Source organism: Protopterus annectens, chromosome 3.part0, assembly GCF_019279795.1.
Source record: "Protopterus annectens isolate FY-2018-M chromosome 3.part0, PAN1.0, whole genome shotgun sequence".
NCBI classification, from domain to species: Eukaryota; Metazoa; Chordata; order Ceratodontiformes; family Protopteridae; genus Protopterus; species Protopterus annectens.
Window position 1 is genome coordinate 1,763,770,374 of NC_056731.1, and position 21,030 is coordinate 1,763,791,403.

At 36.5% G+C, this 21,030-nt stretch overlaps 1 protein-coding gene across 4 annotated transcripts in view; it reads left to right on the forward strand.

The window, feature by feature from the left end:
* Positions 1-21,030, forward strand: part of IL7 (interleukin 7) — a 1,281,407-nt gene that overhangs the window by 64,810 nt on the left and 1,195,567 nt on the right. The window lies entirely within an intron of this gene.

Below are 21,030 nucleotides of genomic sequence, written 5' to 3' on the forward strand. Positions count from 1 at the left end.
GACTCTGGAAACTGGGTGGGTCGTAGGCTTCTGCATGGCAGGAAGTCCCAAGAATCAGCACTGCAATACTGATCTACAAGAATATCTATAATTTTTGGGACACAATTGTATTTTCCGATTACTTCCTACTGCCTCTAATTATAGCCACTTCTATTGACTGAAGGGGTGTGGGCATACTGAATGAGACTTCTGGCTTATTGTCTAACTGCTTCCCTGAAGTACATTGCCTAAATTGAAAAAGCAAATGAAATCAATGTAGGGGTAGTGTGTTAAATAAAGTTTTGGAATATTCATATAAGTAATACAAAATTGCTGATTTTAAAATTATTGGTTTATTCTTTAAAATAATGTAAAGGATTAATAAAGTAAGTCATGGTTGGCAGGAAAGGACTGACTGGCTCAAAATTGTGAAAGAAATTTGCAAGACAAAAATTATATAGTTCCAGAGATTCTTTTATGTTATACCCAAATGTAACAAACAAGTTTACTTATTTGTAACATGCATTGCTCCACATCTTCAGGTCCAGTTGAAATAACAAGCACTTTCTTTCTTTTTTTGTTAAGATTGTTAGTGGTTGTAACATCTAATGTCACACACATGCACACGCACACACACACACACACACACACACACACACACACACACACACAACAGAAAAACAAACCGAATACATATGTCTTTGGAATTAATTTCATGGTGCAATTCGTTTAATCAGTAACTTTTAATTTTTTTCAGTAATTATGAATCACCTGTTTGTTGTGGCAGTACTATACATTTATTTTAAAAAGGATAAATTCCCAGACAATTGTGGTTATGCTGTTCATCATATTGGTTAATTATTACCAGAGTGTTGCTTATTTACAACTTTACCTACTTTTCACTCTTATGTGTGACTATTACAGAATTATAGTTTTCTGTCTGATAAATATATAAAACTGTTGCCAGAACATGTTGCTAAATGAAATATTGTGCATTTTCCTGTATTACCATAACCTTTATCATACCATTAATAAGCATTCAAGAAAAATATTATTATTAATAGTAGTAATAATAATAAAATAATAATAGTAGTAATAATAATAATGGTTATTGCTATTTAATTATTACCATTGTTGCAACCTTATAGCAAGAGGTTCTCTTGTTTGATTCTTGGCTGATGTTCCTTGTGTGTAGAGTCTGCATGTCCTCCCTGTGCCTGCAGGGCTTTTCTCTGGATGATCTAGTTCCCTATACATGCAATAGTTTGACTAGAAATCATCCAATTGATCATAGGTATGTAAGCAGTGAGTGAGTGAGTGAGTGAGTGAGTGGGTGAGTGAGTGAGTGAGTGAGTGAGAGAGCATGTGTTTTTATGGCAGACTAGCACCCTGTCCAGAATGAGCTTTGGAGCATTTTGCACATTGGCTGCCATATTAGGCACCATTCTTCATACAAGCCTTCATAGCATGTAGTGAGTAATTGGCAAATGGATGGATGATTGATATTTGCGAATCCTAGACGTAGACTGTATATGGGTAACACATCTTTATCAACTAAGACTAGTTACTGCACTGTAAATTGAGAAGAAGAAAAGAAAGGTAGCATATTAGAGCATTATTTCTGAATTATCATTAAACCTTGTGTTTATTACTTTATGTTTAATGTAAAGTTATTGAAGAAATCAGTGAATATTTTGGTGTTCATGTTATATGAACAATAGTTTGATCACTCCCAGTCATTATCTGACTAGTTGAAGTCCGTAATGGTACCGATTTATAGGATTTGGCAATGATGAACAATTTACATATGAATTCCTTAAGTTCACAGAGAGTCAAGGAAGACTTAATTTAGTAGACCATAAAAAGGAATTTAAGCAGACTGAGACAACTGGTGATCACTTAGTATAAAGGCTGGATATTTTGGTGATAGTAACTGTAAACTTGGTAAATGATTTCTGAGTTTGTATTTGCTCTATCCTGAATTTGAGCTTAAATTTTAGTTAGACAAAGCAGGACTACAAAAAGATAAGCACTACTTCATAATTTGTACAATAGTACAGATGCTTTAGTATCTATTTTATAACATTGCAGGTTGTAATGTCTTCCAGAAATAAGAACATTTCAACATTGTCTGCCTTGTTATTTTGACTTCTAGAATTCACAGTCCTAACCCTGTCTTGATTGCATCTGTTCCTCATTTATTTCAGCTTTACAGAGATTTGTAGTGTTTCTCAAACTGATTGAAAAGGGTGCTGCAAATGATCCGTTTTGCAAATGAGATTTCGTAGGGTATAAATGTAGCCTATCAAAGTCATATGTTTTGCAAGTGATTGTGTTCATAATCTCCTGATTGTGATCTCACATTCTGATCTTCCCTGTAAATGGGCTACCGTGGGACTAACATGGTCAATAAATGGTATATAAATAAAACTATTCTATCACTAAATGTTAGGAATTCAGACCAAAATTTAAGACTCATTTCCAATGATGAAAATATTTTGTTTACTATATTGACCCATTAGTAATTAGTAGATGTCATAAAAAAGGGGTGTAAAGATGATAATTAAAACAAACTTCGGTCCCACCAATAAGCGTGTAACGATTCAGTAATCCACGAGAAGATGAAATAAACTCACAGTTTATTGTTCGGCATCACGTAGAGACACCATAAAAAACACAAACAAGACTGCAGGAACAGTGCAAAGTAGTTAACCCCACACAAAAGCCTGCTGTGTCAAACATAAATCGTGCACAACATATAAAAATAAAAGTGAAAAACGCCAATTGCAGAACAAGTTTAGCGCTTTCAACCAAATATCTGGTCTTCCTCAGAACTAAGGGTTAAAACAATTAAAAACTCTTTATATAAATTTTTTGGCGCCAAAACACACTAATAATAATTTAAAGGTACACTACAGTTCCATGTTAAAGCTATGCATAAACCATGTCAATCCATATGTGGGTGCATAAGAGATGCAGAAAAACAAATATTAAACTTATATTAATCTTGCAAGCATCTCAATACATGAAACAAAGCATGATGTGCTAAAATTTCATATCTACGTACGGACTTAATACAATCAAACTGTAATATAAGAATGAAAATATATATAAACAAATTGGTTGTATTGGGTATGCTGTCGAATCATGTTGTTTGCTATCTTCACATATAAGTTGGGTATTGAATATAAACTAATATGAATAATATGATTTATGTTTGACACAACAGGCTTTTGTGTGGGGTTAACTACTTTGCACTGTTCCTTCAGTCTTGTTTGTGTTTTTTATGGTGTCTCTACGTGATGTCGAACAATAAACTGTGAGTTTATTTCATCTTCTCGTGGATTACTGAGTCGTTACACTCTTATTGGTGGGACCGAAGTTTGTTTTAATTAGTAGATGTGAAAGAGCCTCCAAATCCATGTGTACCACATTTCAGATGTAGTACCTAAGAATGATGAGTCCTGCATGATCAATGTTAAACTCATACTTTTTAATGAGATCCAACAGTCATGTTAATCAAGTAAGCAAGCAGGCAACACTTTCCCCCTTATAAATTCTGTTAAAGTAAGAATATGTTTTATTTTTTTATCATTTCTGATCCTGTGAAGAGCATCTGGAAAGTTTGATGTATGGATTTTCCCTTAATATCTACCTGTGTCTGTATATGCTTCACAGGTCTTGCTTATTTGCTATGATTAAGTGTCTCTATAGTAGCAGATGGCTCAGACATCTAACTTTTAGAAATATTGTGCATTAAATTTATCAGACCATAAAAAAGGAGTATTGTGCAGCGATAAATTCAGACTCAATAAGATCCATATCTGCAAAATCATTTCCCTCCAGGTCATGTAAGTATTTGCACCTCTGGAGATCTTACTGTTTATGTCAGACATAATGGATCCTCTGTGAGAGACAACACATCCCCTTACTATTAGAGGTACCCCTAATCAATCAGGACATCACTGCTAATTTCTGGGTAGCCCCCCCCCTTATATGGCAAACAGAGCTACATTTTAAGGGTGTTAAAGGACTAAGGGTATTTAAATTATGCATTAATGGTTTGTTATAAATTATACTCCTCCATGAACCCTAACTCTAAGACTAAAATTATTGATTTCTACAAGTATAACAGTATTCAACCAATAGCATTCCTTCCTTTGTTCCATTCACACACACAAGACTGTCATTCGGTGCAACATTCACAGAAATGACATTCATGTGAAGGACTATAACAAAAAATGCTGCGAAAAAGTTGCATGTACCACAGTTCCATAGCATAGAAGATTAAAGCCCTGACTTTAACCAAGGTGGCCCAAGTTGATTTAGTAGCTTGGGCACTGGAAATGTCGGGGAGGGGGGGGTGGTTTTCTGGTTTACACTGGCTTACATATCCTAGGGGTGGGGAGCTGGTGGTCCCAGTTGGATGACTTCTCATATTCAGGTTGTGGCTGCAGAACCATGGTATGTGGACTTGTTTTTCATAGGTTGTTGTACAAGGCAGCAGGAGAGCATAGTATGCTCTCAGCATGATGCAGATGCCACCAGGGTGTGTGGCTATGGCCATACTGGAAAACATCCCTCATGGCTGCTTGTATGATGGCCACACTATACATTGTTTTCACCCGATGATGGCAATGAATATACAGTGGTGGTAGTTTGGAGACTGACAGGCACAAGGGTCATAAGAATTGTATATAAATTGTATGCTAAAAAGGTACCCTACTGTCAGTTAAGGATGATGACTATAATTATAGTACACATTGCAAACTGCTTAATGAAAACTATTCAGTACTAGTATTACCTAACAGATTTTACATACACGTGCATTCTACTTAAAATACTTCAGTTAAACCAACTAAATCAAAAGTAGAAATCTTAGAAATTGAGTTACACTGCCATCTTTGCTGCTCTGTTCTCAACCCCATACTTAATACATTTCTTAATAGTTTTCTATTTTTGTAGTTGTTTTATCTACCACCCCCCCTCCAGTATTTAGGCCTCCAACTAGAAAGGAGAAAATGCTTTCCTCTGTCTCCTGGTTGTACTGTACCATTGCTAATAAATAGGAAATTCAGATTTTCTGTTAACAAAAAGAGAACTTGTACCATGTGGAACATAGGATTATACTAGTCAAGCCATCACGGGGGACCATAATATGCCTAGACCTATACACCTTTAAGCAGACAAATTTAAAAGCTCTTGACACCCTTTTCAAGCACTTAATTGTGCTCACTTCTCAAATTGAACAGGGCTATACATGATAACCCTGATGTAAATTTGTGTCTACCCATCCATTCATCAAGACTAGCCACTTTATTTGATCTAAAGTAGAATTTTATTCCACAAGTTAGTAATAAATTGAATTAGAAACCTATACCTTGAATGAGTCTTTGTTTGTTTGTTTGTTTACTTAGATTTAGTTTCTAAAGCCACTGATTTTGTGAAGAAATAGGAGATCAAGAAGGACTAGGTCTTTCATGGCTCAGAAAGTGAGACACAGGTCACCCTTCAGCAACCAATAAGCTACTGAGTACAAAGAGAGTCATTCTAATCTATTGGGGTGATTGAAGGGCTTATGTATTTTAATTGTCTTGATCTGAACTCTTTGAGCCTTTCCAGTTGAGTGACAGGCTTAGATTTATTCAAACCTCAAGGGCATTGTATTCAATGATAGGTCTGATAATTGAAGAGCAGTGTTAGGATGACTTATTTGGATCTTGAAGATATTCCCTTAGAAATTAACTGGGTGAGATAGAAGGCTTTTCTGACTATATTCAAATGAGATAGAGAGTTAACTATAAAAGAACCTATGTTTCTTATGAACATATCTATGAAGAGGAGTACATTTTTTTTTCAAAATATTTTATTAAGTTTTTCATGAAAAGTAAAAGACAACAAATAACAAATAGTATTCTCATTCTAAGACAAATTATTAACAAACAAGGTAAAAATTATTTACAATATATACATAGGCCAGAAGCAAAACTTCAGATCACAGTTAAAATACACAAGTTCTTTAGTACAAGTGTCAGTTCAGAAAGAGTTGTGGTCCATTTGTAAAGTCTCAATAAGTGCTAAAACTTTTGTCCAAGGATTGTTAACAAATGTATTGGGATAGATTCTAAAGGAGTACAATTTATAACATATGAGGTGGTAGCAACTTTTCTGAAAACACCACTATACTGCACTTTTTCGTTAGGTTTGAGACTGTTTTGATACACTGTGCATGTACAGAGTTTAGCCCTTGCTAGAACTCTCCAGCAGGTCCTATTTATATCACAGGCAAAGTTTAAGTCATTGGAATGGGTAAATTTGGTGTTGTTTGTTTTGAGGATATGCAGGAGGTCTATCAGAATGGAGTCTGACAATGCCTTGCGTGCCAAGCATCGATCTCCCCTCAACAGACTGTAGGAAATAGAATCCAGGGATAGGGCTTTGCGTCGGTCTGCATAGAACATGCTACTTACTCCCTGTATTCTTTCAATGAGGAACATCTGTTGATATTCCAATAGTTGGATATGCCTGGTTAGGTGCATACCAAAGGGGTTATTGTACTAAATGACAGGTCTGATGAATGCCAAATACACTGAAAAAGTGACATCCTTGGACCTAGATGCCATATCTTTGTTTATAAGAATAGAATGAGCTCCTCACTACTGTAGGCCTGTGATGGTCAAAGGCTAGACTACCATCTATGTGTGCCTCCAAGTCCCTAACTACTACATGTACCACCACTAGGTCACAGTCATATTTGACTGGCTTAAGGGACATTAGAGCTCTTGTAACATCACAGATCCTGAGATTGGTCAAGCAGCTTACAGTCACCCTGTTCTTGTCCATTCTGATGAGTGTGGAACCTCTATGTCTAACTATATTGTCACCTATGACTAAGACATTTCCCTGTGAGAAAGCAGACTTAGTGGACCTTATGAGGGCTTAGGCCTACTTTCTTGCTGCCACTTTGGTGAACTCTGTGGCTTTACAGTACATGAGAGCAGAGAAAGAGTATGTATTGCCTTGTGTACTGAAGGCTGGGATATTTTACAGTGAGTTCTAGGAGGTTTGGAGGTTTAAGCTTTTTTGATAGATGTTGACGAAGTAGAAGGCCACAGCCATAACGTAGACTTTTAAGCTCATTTTGAAGAAGCAGATTGTGGCTGCAGTCCCTCAGTCAGTACCCACTCCTTCAGCTGTGTAGTTTTCTTTTTAATTGCAGGATGAACTGGTTTGCTCAATTATCAGTACTGTAAACATACACTGGGACAAACACACTATTCAAGACGGAAGGGGTAAAGTACATCTGGTTTATAGCATAAGATACAATGCTAATGGTTATTTTTTATGGTACCAGTGCAGCAACACTTATAACAAGTGTTCAAAGAATTGCTTGTAGATAATATTCAAAAATATCCTCTATAAAGGACTTCTGATCCATTGGGACTAAACTTCTCATATGAATCAAAATGAATGAATATGAAGCTTAACAGATTCTCTTGTGTTTAAATATCTAAAATAAAATTATTGCTGATAGTAACTGTTTCTATTTTATTTTATTTATTTGTTTAATTACCATTTATTTGTAAGCCAGGTAAACCTGTTTAAGCATAAGCATCTTTTCAGGGATGGCTTGGGATAATTCTTTGATTCAGTGACTTACAGAGAGTCCCATAACAGTCTGATGGAAGCCATGCATCTCAAAACCTACACTACAGTGCAAAGCTTCTTTCAACTTATACATGTAATCATTTACACTAAACTGATAGAATTTTAATTTTCTGACACCTACTTTTTCTTGTAAGTTCAGAACTGATTTGGTAATATTTGACTATGTTGAAGGCATTTGTTATGCAGGCATGTGTGACTTGTCTATATACATTAGACCCAGTCATAATAGATAACAAATGACAATATGTCAGACGTATTCAGTGACCAGATCAATAAGCCTATAAATTCACCAGTAAGTGATCATATGTTTTGTTACATAGATTCAACAAAGTAATTCGTCTCAGCATGTACAACCTCTTGTACACAAGCATAGTTTAATTTATACACTGGGCCAGATAGCAAAATGTATTAATGGACAGCGCAGCCTGCTGAATGAAGGTTTCAGTGCACCAGCTGCAGACGTGATTTCAGAAAATGCTGAAAGCACGCCAACTACTTAGCTATTCAGCTTAGGATAATTACAGATTCTGGCATGCTAGTTTGATTCAAAAAACACATCATGTGTACCCAAAGCAAAGTAAGTGGCCTTGCTTGACAATGGCACTAGGAACTAACTTTGGGCAGCATGATGCCAGGGAATCTTCTTGGGCTAGGCTTATATAGGCTCCAGGGCCTTTAGCCTAGTACACACCTATGACCTATGAGACAAACTCTAATGCTGCCTCTGTTTCTGAAATCCTTGGCATATGCTATAAGGACTACAAGGAACAGAAGCTACTACTATGGATTCTGCTGAATTCTGTAACAATAACAAAAAAAATGAACATAAAAAAATGCAATCTGCAATTAAAAAACTGCAACAGGCTGCAGCAATACAAGCCATAAATGAGGATGTGTCTGTGCATCTTAGAAGGCAGCGAGCTAGAGTTAGAGCAATACTGCAACTAAACCAGTTATCAGAGCAGCAAATAGTTGACAGATACCAGCTAGACAGACAACTGGTGTATGCTGCTTGCAATATATTTGCCCCACACATATCTATATGTACCTGTAAGGAAATCCCATCCCTCCTTGAAACCAAAATGTGTCTCAGCCTTGGTGTGCTTGCAACTGGGACATTACAGAGACACATGGGGGATGCCATGGGAGTGTCACAGTCAGCTGACAGCTGTATCCTGGCAAAATTCCTAGCAACAATGTGGACGAGTACATCCACTTTCCATCTACACCCACGGAAAGAAGAAATGTAATGCACAAGTTTTGCAATATTGCAAAATCCCCCCCATATATTCAGTGCAATAGACTGCACACACATATCATCAAGACACTAGTATATCCTGAAGCATATCAATACATTATCAGAAAGGGCTAACCATCCTTGTCAGGTTGTGTGTGCAGCAGATGGCAGCATAACAAACATCATGGCAGCACAACCTGGAAGTGCTCAAGATGCTGCCATATGGAGGGAAAGTGGACTGAGGGTCACATTGTAGCAATGTGAAATACCAGATGAACTACTACTGGATAAGTACAGGAACACAACTAGGACACAAACTAAGTATACCCCTCCCAGCAATATCCATGCTGAATAAATATGTTTTTATTCCCCACAACAGGAATCAGCAGTTATCCACTTGTTCCGTTGTTAATGACCCCATGCCATGAACTATGCAAGCCTCCAGAGAATGCCTACAATAGAACACATGCAACGATTAGAAACACCATAGAGCATGTTCAGGGTCATCAACTAAGAGCAAACCTCACACAGGTAAACTTGCAAACTCATATTGTTGTATCATTTTATTGCTTGCCATGCACTGATTGTTGTATCAGTATATGGGAAGCAATAAGGGACACACATCAATGTAACACACGTTCCTATCTCTAGACTACAATAAGTTGAAAAAACAGAAACAACACTGGACGTAATGTAGAACTTTTAATATCACAAGCCAAATATATCACTATAAAGTATGGATAATAATATAAGTAATGGAGGCAGGTGTATTTATTAAACTGTTGGACTCATGCAGCATCAGATATGTCAACAAGCACAGAAAGTGTTCTGCACAGCAATCATCATCTCCACAGGTTGAGAATGACAGTAGTGGACATCATACTACTCAACCATACTAAATTCCTTGGTATTTACCATTTTGAGGGCAAAATAATGGGGTGCCATTAATTCCCAAGTGTCCCCTTCAGTTCCCGAAATTCCCAGGTGTTTTTCAAATTTTTTTCCCAAAGTTGTTGCTGATTTGTATAAAACTGAAGCTCAATACCACATACTGCAAAAAGTAAAATCCTTCTGAATAAAATAAATGCTTTACTATATAAGATTAAAACAAAGCATGAACGTTAAGACCAAAACAAAGCCCTTGGTTACAAATGATAAGCACTTTCGGCTAAAAGCCTTCTTCAGATCATGAAAGATCAGGCTCCATCATGCTGGAATAAATCAGTAAACATCAATCAAATTGCTAAAGCATAGCCATTGCCTTCTTGTGAACCAATAATTTATCAGCCAATCATTAGTCTGATGTGGGCCACACCTCCATTTCACAGAATGAGAACAGCTTCCTTATTTAGTGAACACATATCAAGCTGTAGCAGCATGAACAACATCAGCCCACATTATTAAAGTTTTCAGTTCTTTCTAGCCTTAAAAGTAGCATGAACTCACATACTAATAATTCCTCTTAAAATGAACACTTTTATAAACACATGGTGTTCTGATTCCATAGCACAAATAATAAAAAACAGATTCACTAAAATCAAGCCTTCTTAGTAGGGCATTTCTAATCAGCGAATTAATCATCACTACATCTCTTGCTGATATAGCTAGAGATAACTGGATTCCATATAGCAGTAGATTTCAAATGGAGGCAACAGCCTTAAAAAGTAGAAACATCTCGAAGTATAGCAGTGTAAATAACACTAGCTCATGCTGTGAGTCAATTAATTATTCACTGATACAAAACTAAAGAATATCAACTTTCCTCTAATCAAAAGTTGCTCCTAGATCTGATCATAATAAACTCATTAATCCATTTTCGGTAAATCTTGCCTCAGTCGCATTTGGGAGGCACCATTCATCTTGGCAGCATAACTGGAAGATGATTCTTGTGCATTTAATGAAATTACACCTAGTCTAGTCAATGGCTAATGCTAATACACATCTGTCACCACTTAATAACCATATGCTGGAAGCAAAAGTTCCATCACAAAAGGGAAGAAAGCAAGATCCTAAGTATCTGTCAGCAGTTAGATATATGCCTTCCTTTCAAAACTGGTTTGAGCGGTATTACAGCATTTAAGCCCAGCTGGCGATCTGCTCTAAGATTAATAATCCAGTTGACCTCACATATTTTAGTCCTATTGCTTACCTCCCCACTTCTAATGTCTTCAAAACTGCTGTCAAAGGCTTTGAACATAAATGAGTGTGAAGGATACTGAATAGCATGATTTGCTAAGGAATTCTTGTCATCTTTATGTTGAATGTCTCTCAAGTGGCGCAACACTTTGTCCTTAAACTGTTGGATGGTTTGGCTACATAAAATGCAGGACACTTTAGACAGGTGGCTAGATAAACAATATGCTTGGTATTACAACTGACTCCACATGAAAAAGAGTATTCCAAACCCGATACTGGATGCTTGACTGTGTTGCTGGTATCTATCACAGGGCAAGCTTTACACTTGCCACATTTGAAAGTTCCTTTCTTATTAATATGTCCTTTTTTGGAATAGCCATCCTTCATGCATAGTAATCTTTTTAGGTTCTTCTTGTTCTTAAAAACAAATCTTGGTTTCTCAACAAGTATTTCTTTAAGTTTGTGATTTTGTGTTAGTATTGGCCAGAACTTCTTAATAACATTGCATACATGCTTCAAGTCATTACTGTCAGTGAGCAAGAGACCAAGTGTTGGCTGTTCATTGGGACCTTCATTTGCGTGCCTCTGATCCATCCTTTGGGAGAAATAAGGTTGTCCTTTCCCTTTTCTTAAGTTTACTGTTGATTCTGATTTCATCAGAATATCTTTAGCTGTATACCCTCTTTCCTTTAAGTGACACTCAAGTTTCACTATCTCACATTCATAATCTACTTCTCTGTTACATAATCTTGAGATATGTGTGGCTTGATTCCCCATTATATTCCTGAACACATGTCCAGGATACATGCTGCTCCTGTGTAGATAGTGATTTCTCCACGTATCTTTTCTATAAACGTATGTCTCTATTCTTGATGACAAATTTATTCTATCCTCACATCTAAGAAGTCAATAATTTCTTTAAAGCTGTGAATTGTGAACTTGAGAAAGTCAGAGGTATGATTTATATAGCCTGTAAATGACTTCCGCTGTAAATCATTTCCTTTTCATAACATAAAAATGTCATCCACGAAGCGTCCATAGAATATAATATGTCCATACCATAGATTAAGAGTGGAAAGGACATGTTCATGTTCCCAGTGTGATAGCTAGAACAAGACTGAAGTAACTATTCACACAGGGGGTCCCCATTGCTACCCCTAGTGCTGCCAGAACTATTCATTCCCATAGGTGAAGTCATTGTTGTCAAGGATAAATTCCAGTAGTGTACGTATCAAATCAATGTTGACATTTAAATTTCTTGCAATTTACCTGATGGCTTCAATGCCATAGTTGTTCGGAATGACTGTGAATAAGCTAGTAATGCCCATTGTCACCAATAGCATCTCCGAATGGTCTTCACTGACATTAATGATGGAATATAATGTGCTAAGAATACTACCTGTGTTGTTCAGTACCGTAGTACCTTGTGGTAACAATTTCTTCAGTTGTTCCTCCACATACATGGAAAAGGGTTCTGTAATCCACCCCCTACCTGCTACGATGGGATGAAGTAGTGGATTCTGTCTATCCTTGTGAATCTTAGGTAGGTCACTTATGGTTGGTACAGTTGGGTTAAAAATTTCAAAGAAGTCATGAACATTATTTGTTATCTGGCCATTCATGAGCAGCTCAAAAAGGACATCTTTCACACCTGAAATTATTTTGTTCAGGTCACCAGTGCCAATCTGTGTATAAATTTGTTCATCTGTTAACATCTCTCTCTCAGTCGGTGCCGATACCATGAGGAATCCGTTAAAACTATGGCTCCTCCCTTATCTGCAGGTTTAATCACTATGTCATCTCTACTTTTTAGGTCAATCAATACCTGTCTTTCTGGTGCTGTTAAATTGTGAAAATGCCTGACACACTCATTACCTTGTCTCAGGTTTTCAACTTCATTTTGACGGAGCTGAATGAATAGCTCAACAGCTAGATGACTAACTGGTACAAAACTACTGCGTTTGTTGTAGGTTTTGATTCTTCTTCCCTGTTCTCTCCCAAATATACTTTTTAAGGTGACGTTTCTCCCAAAGTTTCTAACATCCAATGCAAACTCGCAAATTCGAGGACAAAGAAGGTATGAATTTAAGTCCTCTATTTAACAGCTGCACTTGATCTCGATTCAGTTGCAACTGCGATAGATTCACTACCAATGTATTATTACTTAATGCATTGTTTTTTCCTCTTCCTTTCTTGACTCGTGGATCTGGGGTTTCTGTAAAAATTCAACCCATTGCACATACTCTACCGTTTTTTTCTCAAACAGAATTTTTACAGAAACCCTGGATCAAAAAATTTAAGTGAGTTTGCATTGGATGTTAGATACTTTGGGAGAAACATTATTAAACAGTGCAAGTCACAATAATAATAGTGTTATGTCAATGTTTATAAGCTTTTTTTTTTTGTTAAAATTCAGTTATGCTAATGTGGGATGAGGCAGTGTCAGGTCATGCTTCCATTCAAATGTCAGGGTATGTTACATGTGCTTACTTTACATATGCTTACCATGCTTTATGCTAGTCAGTATTCACATTTTCAGGTGATGTCCTGAGTCCTACTGGTAAACTGTGTTATATATACTATTGAATAGCATTGCTTGACCTGCTCACATTGGTGATGGATACATTCTCCCTGACACATTCTACTATTGGTCATGTCCATAACTGCAGATAATGTGACATAAGAAATGTGTTATGTGCATTAGAAGCATTTACTAGCAGCAATTATGGTGATTATAATTCTGCTACTTGCTTATATTTACACCATTTAAAATTGAACTGTGCTTTAAATAAGAAGTTTGATATATGCCATTGTACAATAAGTCTCATATTTGTATTTGCAGAACTCGTCTGTAGATGGTATGTTAATTATGTTAGATTGCAAATACGGACATCAGTTTCATATTAAGATCATTTATGATCTTTATGGGAATGTGCTGTGTGATAGACATTTGCTTTTCATTTCCCTTGTGTTTTGCAATTCATCCTGATAGAGCATGAGACCAGTGGACATTCGCCTATCAGATGCAGATGATGAGCACATGCCAGGCCACTGCCAGAGTCCTCAGATGACGACTATGACAATGATGTGGAAGCTGGACCCCCACCTGCCCTTGCTATCATGCATGCTGCACCCCAGAGGAGACAACTCCAGGACCAGAACAGAGATGATTATCGAAAGGAGATCTGGAAGGTTGTGACCGATGTGTTTTGAACACAGATGAGAGACATGATGCGGAACTTCTTCCAGGATATGGCATAGGCTATGCACATTTAGTTCAGGGAGATAGCCTGCGAGATCATTCTTGCGGCTCATCCCCATTAGTCTCTTCCCTCAGGTCCATAAGTATTGTCTGTATGCTCCAATTGTGTTATGCTGCCAAAATGCAGATTTCCAGACAACTGGTTGGACTGTATATGCACTGTTTGTGCATACATGCCATGTAGTTGACATTCTTATGTGCTATCATCATGTGGCATTTAATTATGGTTCAATGTGTGCATGATACACATTAACAAATTAAACTTTCCTCCCACATTCAGCTGTCCTTGCACTGTGGTAGTTAACCTGCAGCTAGCACTGCAGCAATTAGCAAGTAAACATAGGTTTTACTTACGGCAACTGACAAACAACAGATGTTGTCCATAGTCCAGCACTACCACTGTGGTATGGTTCAAATTTGTGTATTGCCATATCATGCATGTGCAGCAGAAGGACATGTAATTTCCCATGTGCTTTGGATGACAGTTGTCATGCTGTCCCACTTGCCTGATGCAGTGGTGTCTGCCATGTGTTAGCAATGCTGATGCCATGCGGGGTCATATACAGGTATGTCACAGCTATGCGCAGTCTTACTTTTCTGACTGCATTAAACACCATTGTAGTATTAATGCATACACAGCGGTACAGATAATTTATTCTGCAACAACATATTATGCCGTGTTTGCTGTATGTTACATTTCCACTTATCGCATAAGTTCACACCGTCCGCAAATAATTGTACACATTAATACATGTCTCTGCACATGATCAAATCCATAGTGACACACACTTGTACCCTTCACATGTGAGCATTCACTGACTTACTGATGATGTGCTGTAATAATGTTTGCAGGAATGTCCTCTGCTCAGTAATGAACAAGCTGTGTGACATACACCTCCAGTTATTCATTTCACATTTGCATGACAGCATGTGTATGTGCTTGAAATTCTTAGCTTGCTTACGTATGCATGTTGATGTTACATGGTTGCACATTACTGTGTGTGTGAGATTTATACATGGATATTTCTGTGGACATCAGCAATCATTCTGCCCATGTGACATACATTTCCCATTTGCTTAAATGTATTTAGGGTTAGCTTCTACAGCACCCTGTGTGATGTACACATACATTTGCAGTGTGTCAGGTTGTCTTGTCCTGCTTTTCCCTGATGGTGGCCCAGGTTGTCCACCTTACTTCTACCTTCATATTTCCGTATTATTTTCAGATATGTTTGCCTTTGTTGCAGTTATTGACCACTGCCATGTATTACATTGTTAACATGGTGAACATCTGCCAAACGTATGACCAATTTACAGATGCAGGACATCTTTACACAAATTGCTGGATACTGTTTACAGTACATCCTTTTTATATTGTGTGTTAACCAGTCTACATTGTTGAAATGCATGTGCACAACCTGATGTATTTTTTAAGCTGTAATGTTATATTTTAGTAAATATTACCAAAAACACGAAGACAAAAAAACCAAACCAACCAACGTTTCCACTAATTTTCTGCTGGAGTTTGCCCTGGACAGTCTTTCTACTTGGTTGGTTTTATTTTTGTAAATATTCTTACATGTCATTGGTGTGTGTGTATGTATTAGCCTTCCTTTCATGTATGTTCCATTTAGGCCACTGACAGTCACACATATACACTTACACCTGTGTGTTGCCTTTGACATGCAGCTGGACCAAGCTGGTTAACATGGCATATGTGTGTCACATGTATACATTCTATTACACATTTGTTTGGGTTGTGTATACCTACTTGTCTACATAGCAGTCATTTTGCTGATTTGATTCAGTACTGCTGTTTGGCACTGCTTTTGGTAGTTTGCCTTTCACATGCATGGTCAGGGTTTCAGTTCTCTCTGCTGGAGATATCTAGCATTGTTAGATATGCATTTGCCCATCTGTGATGTTTCTTGGCTTACACTTGCATGGCTGACAGTCTACTTGGGTATGTGTTTATTTATCCAGTTTGTACTGTGATCCTTATTTATTATTCTATACAGACATCTACCACTGGTCATACACATCCAGGTATGTCTGCCACACAGTTTGCAATATGTCATAACATGATAATGCATAGGTAGATATGTTTTTTTTTTCCATTTCACCATGGCTGGTATGCATCCCCACCATGTTTGACAACTTTTTCCACTGACCGTGTTGTGCAGACTGCCATCTAAGTAACTTACCTGTCCGTACTGTTTTTTTTCCAACTGTTGTTTGTCATGTGTTGTGATATTTGTTCTTTGGGTATACCTGCTGTGATGGCCTTCTCCTCCTCTTTCCATATCTTTTCCTTTCCTTATATTCTTAAAACAATACAAAATGGGCAATATTCCTACCAAAAAAAAAAATTGCCCATGCCCCTCTTACTTTCCCTCAGATTTTCCTGTTCAAACATCCCTCTTGTGTGTCCCTCTTCACCCATACTTCACATCTGCTTTTCTATGTCCAACTTTCCTTGGGTGTGTAAATTACCTTTGTTCACCATGCAAGTCCCACATCCAATCTTGACTAATGGCAGCTGTGATGATGAGGCCATGTTTACTCTTCACCTTTATTAATTTTTTATCAGACATTTTATGGACTCTGTCGAATCCAAAAGTGCAAGCAAGCATATTTTATCAGTAAATGATTTACAGAGATCTCAGTAGTTGTCTATAGCTAGACAGATTGCTGAAGATTTGTATTATGAAGCAAGTACATTTTATTAGTAAATGATTTCTGATGATATAGTTGTCTCTAACCGTACTGGAAAGATTGTGAAGCTATGTATTACGAATGCCACACAACTTACATTGGGATAGTTAGCATTTTTTATAATAACAGAGTTAGTTATATTCCGCAGTTGTCTTTCAGCTCACTGGATACATTGCATTATAGATATTTATTTAAGGCTGTCAGAATGCGTGAATTGTTATAATCTTTCCATAACTTTGTTAATGTACGTCACATTTTAAGAGTGATTTTTCATTACTTATGGATTACTTGCAGGTATGTTTAGTGCACCATTGCTACTGAGATACTCCCTTCTGCACTGATGTACCTCGAGTTCACTGTGGCTCATTTACTTACTAGATTGTTATCTGCAACTTTAGAGCTGATATTGGTGCAATGTGCAGGATTCTGCGATCTTTACAGAATCTGGCCCAAAATTTACTTCAGCATAAAAGGTATCAATCAACTGCAGCTTCTATTTAACATGTGTCTCAGCAATACACATTTCTTTCATTTTTAAATAAATTAGATCCCTTGAATTCCATGCAGGTGCTATGCAATATGTAATTTTAATAACAAACTACCTACGGTGTCAAACTTGAAATATACCATGTCATTTAAAATGATACACCTATTATTCTTTTGCATATATTTTGTCACAGGCATAAATACGGTTGACTTTCACAAAGAACTAAGCATATGTTAATTCTGGTAGTAAACTAAACAGGAGTGCTATTTAAGAGGTGGCACTAGTCCACTATTACTATCAGCATTAAATGTAAATAGTGTTACTTAATATAGCTGAGCATGTGAAGCGCATTTCACAAACTTGCCTGCCACATAGTTAAGCAAATCATTAAGAGTCATTCAGAGCCCAATATAAGTCATGCTTCCCCAGCTTGGAATATTATTTTCAAAAATATGAACTGATAAATAATAGTGCAATACTAGTTTGTATTACTTTTATATTTTCAGAGTCAGTTACAGGCATCTATATTTGCAGCGGCAGTTTGAAAAAGCAGCATAACAGCTCCAGAGCTAAGACCTGAAGTTAGTGGTGCTAGAACATACAACACGGAAGTATTTCTGAAACAAAATCAGTCTTGACCTGGAGCAACGCGCCAAGAGGCACTAAAGAACTAAAAACAGCAAATCTGCATTATTATGAAAAAAAATGCTTTAGAAGAAATTGTAGTAAATTATTTTAAGTACCATTGTCGGTTATGTTCTAAAGATATATGAACAACATATTTGTATTTAGATATAATGGCTTGGATAAGGCAAGAACACCAGACAAGCAGATCAGTGATGGATTAATCTTACTGAATGGTTATTCTAGACGTTATTACTGGAGATGATACAAAGATCATGCTGCAGTCTTAGACATGGGATGAGTTTTTAGAAGCACGTTGTTTAAATCTTGTGAGATGTGCAGGTACTGTAGCTAAGCTCATTATTAAGTGCGTTTTAGTACGTTTGAATGAGTCTATAGTAGACAGATTTTGATAATGGACTGGCTATAGTGTGAAAGGCACTGTATAGCTGAACTAACATTCTGTACATTCATGTAGAAAAGTGGCAACTAAGTGCAAAGATTAGTAGAAGTAATATCTGTCATCATCTGTAGTGTCAGCACTAGAAAAGCTCACAGAATCAACAAGTAAGACAGAATGCTAGTTATATTTCTTTTTTATCTAAGCATATCTAGGTATCTAGGTAGTGAAAGGGGTAACAGCTACTATATTGATTTATGGAACTGTAATCACTTTTTTGCAGACATTACCTATGAGAACCCTTTGATTTAAGCTAATATTTCTTTCCAGTCATAACAGACCAGGATGCTGAGGCATCTGTTTGTGATTTCATTCATAAATATAGATGTTTGTAACTCTTTTCTGTATGAATTAGTCACAAAGGAGCTCCTCCTTTTCCTATAATTTTTTTATCATCAGACATTACCACTCAGCTTTATCTAAACCCATTGGTGTAAACTGTGAAGAGTGAAACAGGGTTGGTATCGCCCATTAGTTTAAACTGTCTTACGTATTGGTTATATCAATTTAATATTAAAAAAAAATACTCACCCATACTTTACTCACAGATATGCTTTAAACAGACCCCTCAAGATCATTACTTTAAATCTAAACTTCAATTTTATTCATTAAGTACTATCCAGTTTTGGAAAGGCTTACTGTATTTTGTTTCTTATTTGCTTTGGAAAGAGGATAAAGTCCACTACGTTAAAGTTTATGTGTTGCCTGATAAAACAGGAGCACTGCAATTGTCAGATAATGTTCTCAGTATCATGCAGTGTGGCTAACAAAGCTGCGTAACTTAAAACAAGTTTAAGTCTACAGGCTAAAAATATACTACAATAATTTCATTAAATCTTGTGAACTGCAACCCTGTTTAATAATTTTGACTGAGAAAAATGGAATATTTTTTTCCTTTGCCAAAAATATGATCTTTGTTTAAAAAGTATGTACGTATCTCTGATCTGACCAAAAAGCAGCCAAACAGTAATAACAACAACACTATCTTTCTGATGTAGCAAGGTAATAAGGTCTGCTCTTACAAAGCCTTCTCACTTCCCCTACCAAGTCTTCTAAGAATTAATAAAACAACCTCATTTATTGATACCAGTTATACTTGCTTTGCATGATTATTCCATAAAGAATATTGAAAATTAAAGTGACTGAATCCTGGCTCTTGTATCCTGTTTTGGTTGTGTCTAGTCTTTCATTTCAATAGCTTTTACCATATTTATAAATGCTATTGTTACCGTACTATACAAGCTATAAGCTTACTCTACAATTATTGTGCACACTTTGTATACATATATTTGCTTGTATTTTCAGCATCAAGTTTATTGCTGATACTTATGCCTTTCACTGAATACTAAGCCATGAACTTGTATCTGTGTTCAGAATAACAATATGCATATTTTTTCTGATGCTTTTTTTTTTTTTTTGCTTAGGGCATGTACCATAAATTATTACTGAAAGCTTAAAGAGCAGTTGAAAATGTTATAATATTTCATATTAGACAGTTACCCACACTAAGTAAAGGACTTCTGAGAGATGCATCTGTTTTTTTTTCATTGCCATTCTGTACTCTGTATAAAAACTTATTCCATGTGTTTGATAGAACTGTGTTTGTGTTCTAGACTTTGTGCTATCAAGTCATTCATGTCTGGAATCATTTTCACAGCCACCTCTACTGTAAAGGAAGACATGTTCAGGGTACTTCCTTAATGGCTACTCACTCTGCAATTTATCCTTCATTTCGCATTTCTCTAAGATTGGTAATATAATCCTACACTCGAAAATGCCTGGCGGTAGAATGAATGGTTCTTGATAACAGCACTCACTCATACCTTCCCCAACCCTCAACAGGTGTCCTGCCTTAATACCTTAATGTACCTCTCTTCAATATTGCTGAATTTCCATCCTTAATATCCTTAAGATCAACAGTGAGGATGTTATATGTATATATATTATACCTCTCAACCTTAGAGCAAAAAATCTGGACAAAGCTTAAAATGATGGGGGATAAATAGGGACAGATTTTAAATATTGCTCTTACAAATTTAAAAAGTTGATAGAATAATAGGTTTTGCATTAGCATGAATTTTCTGAAGAGTCTGGAGTCTTAACCTCAAATTTCTGTCATTATTTCATTACTTCAGTCTTCAGCTATTTGCAGAAAGGCACAGATTTTAGAAGGAACACACCAAAAATATGAGGCAAAAATCTGGACATTCTGCGAAAATCTGTACACACACACACACACACACATATATATATATATATATATATATATATATATATATATATATATATATACATTTTTGATATGGTGAATATCAGAAAATGCATGTTCTGTTATACTTTTAATCTTGTTTCTCATAATAATGTGCGGATGCTTTGTTATGCTTTCTCCATAGTTGCTCTTAATAAACTGCATGGTTATACTGTCTCTCTATATTTCTTCCTCTCTCTCTCTCTCTCTCTAT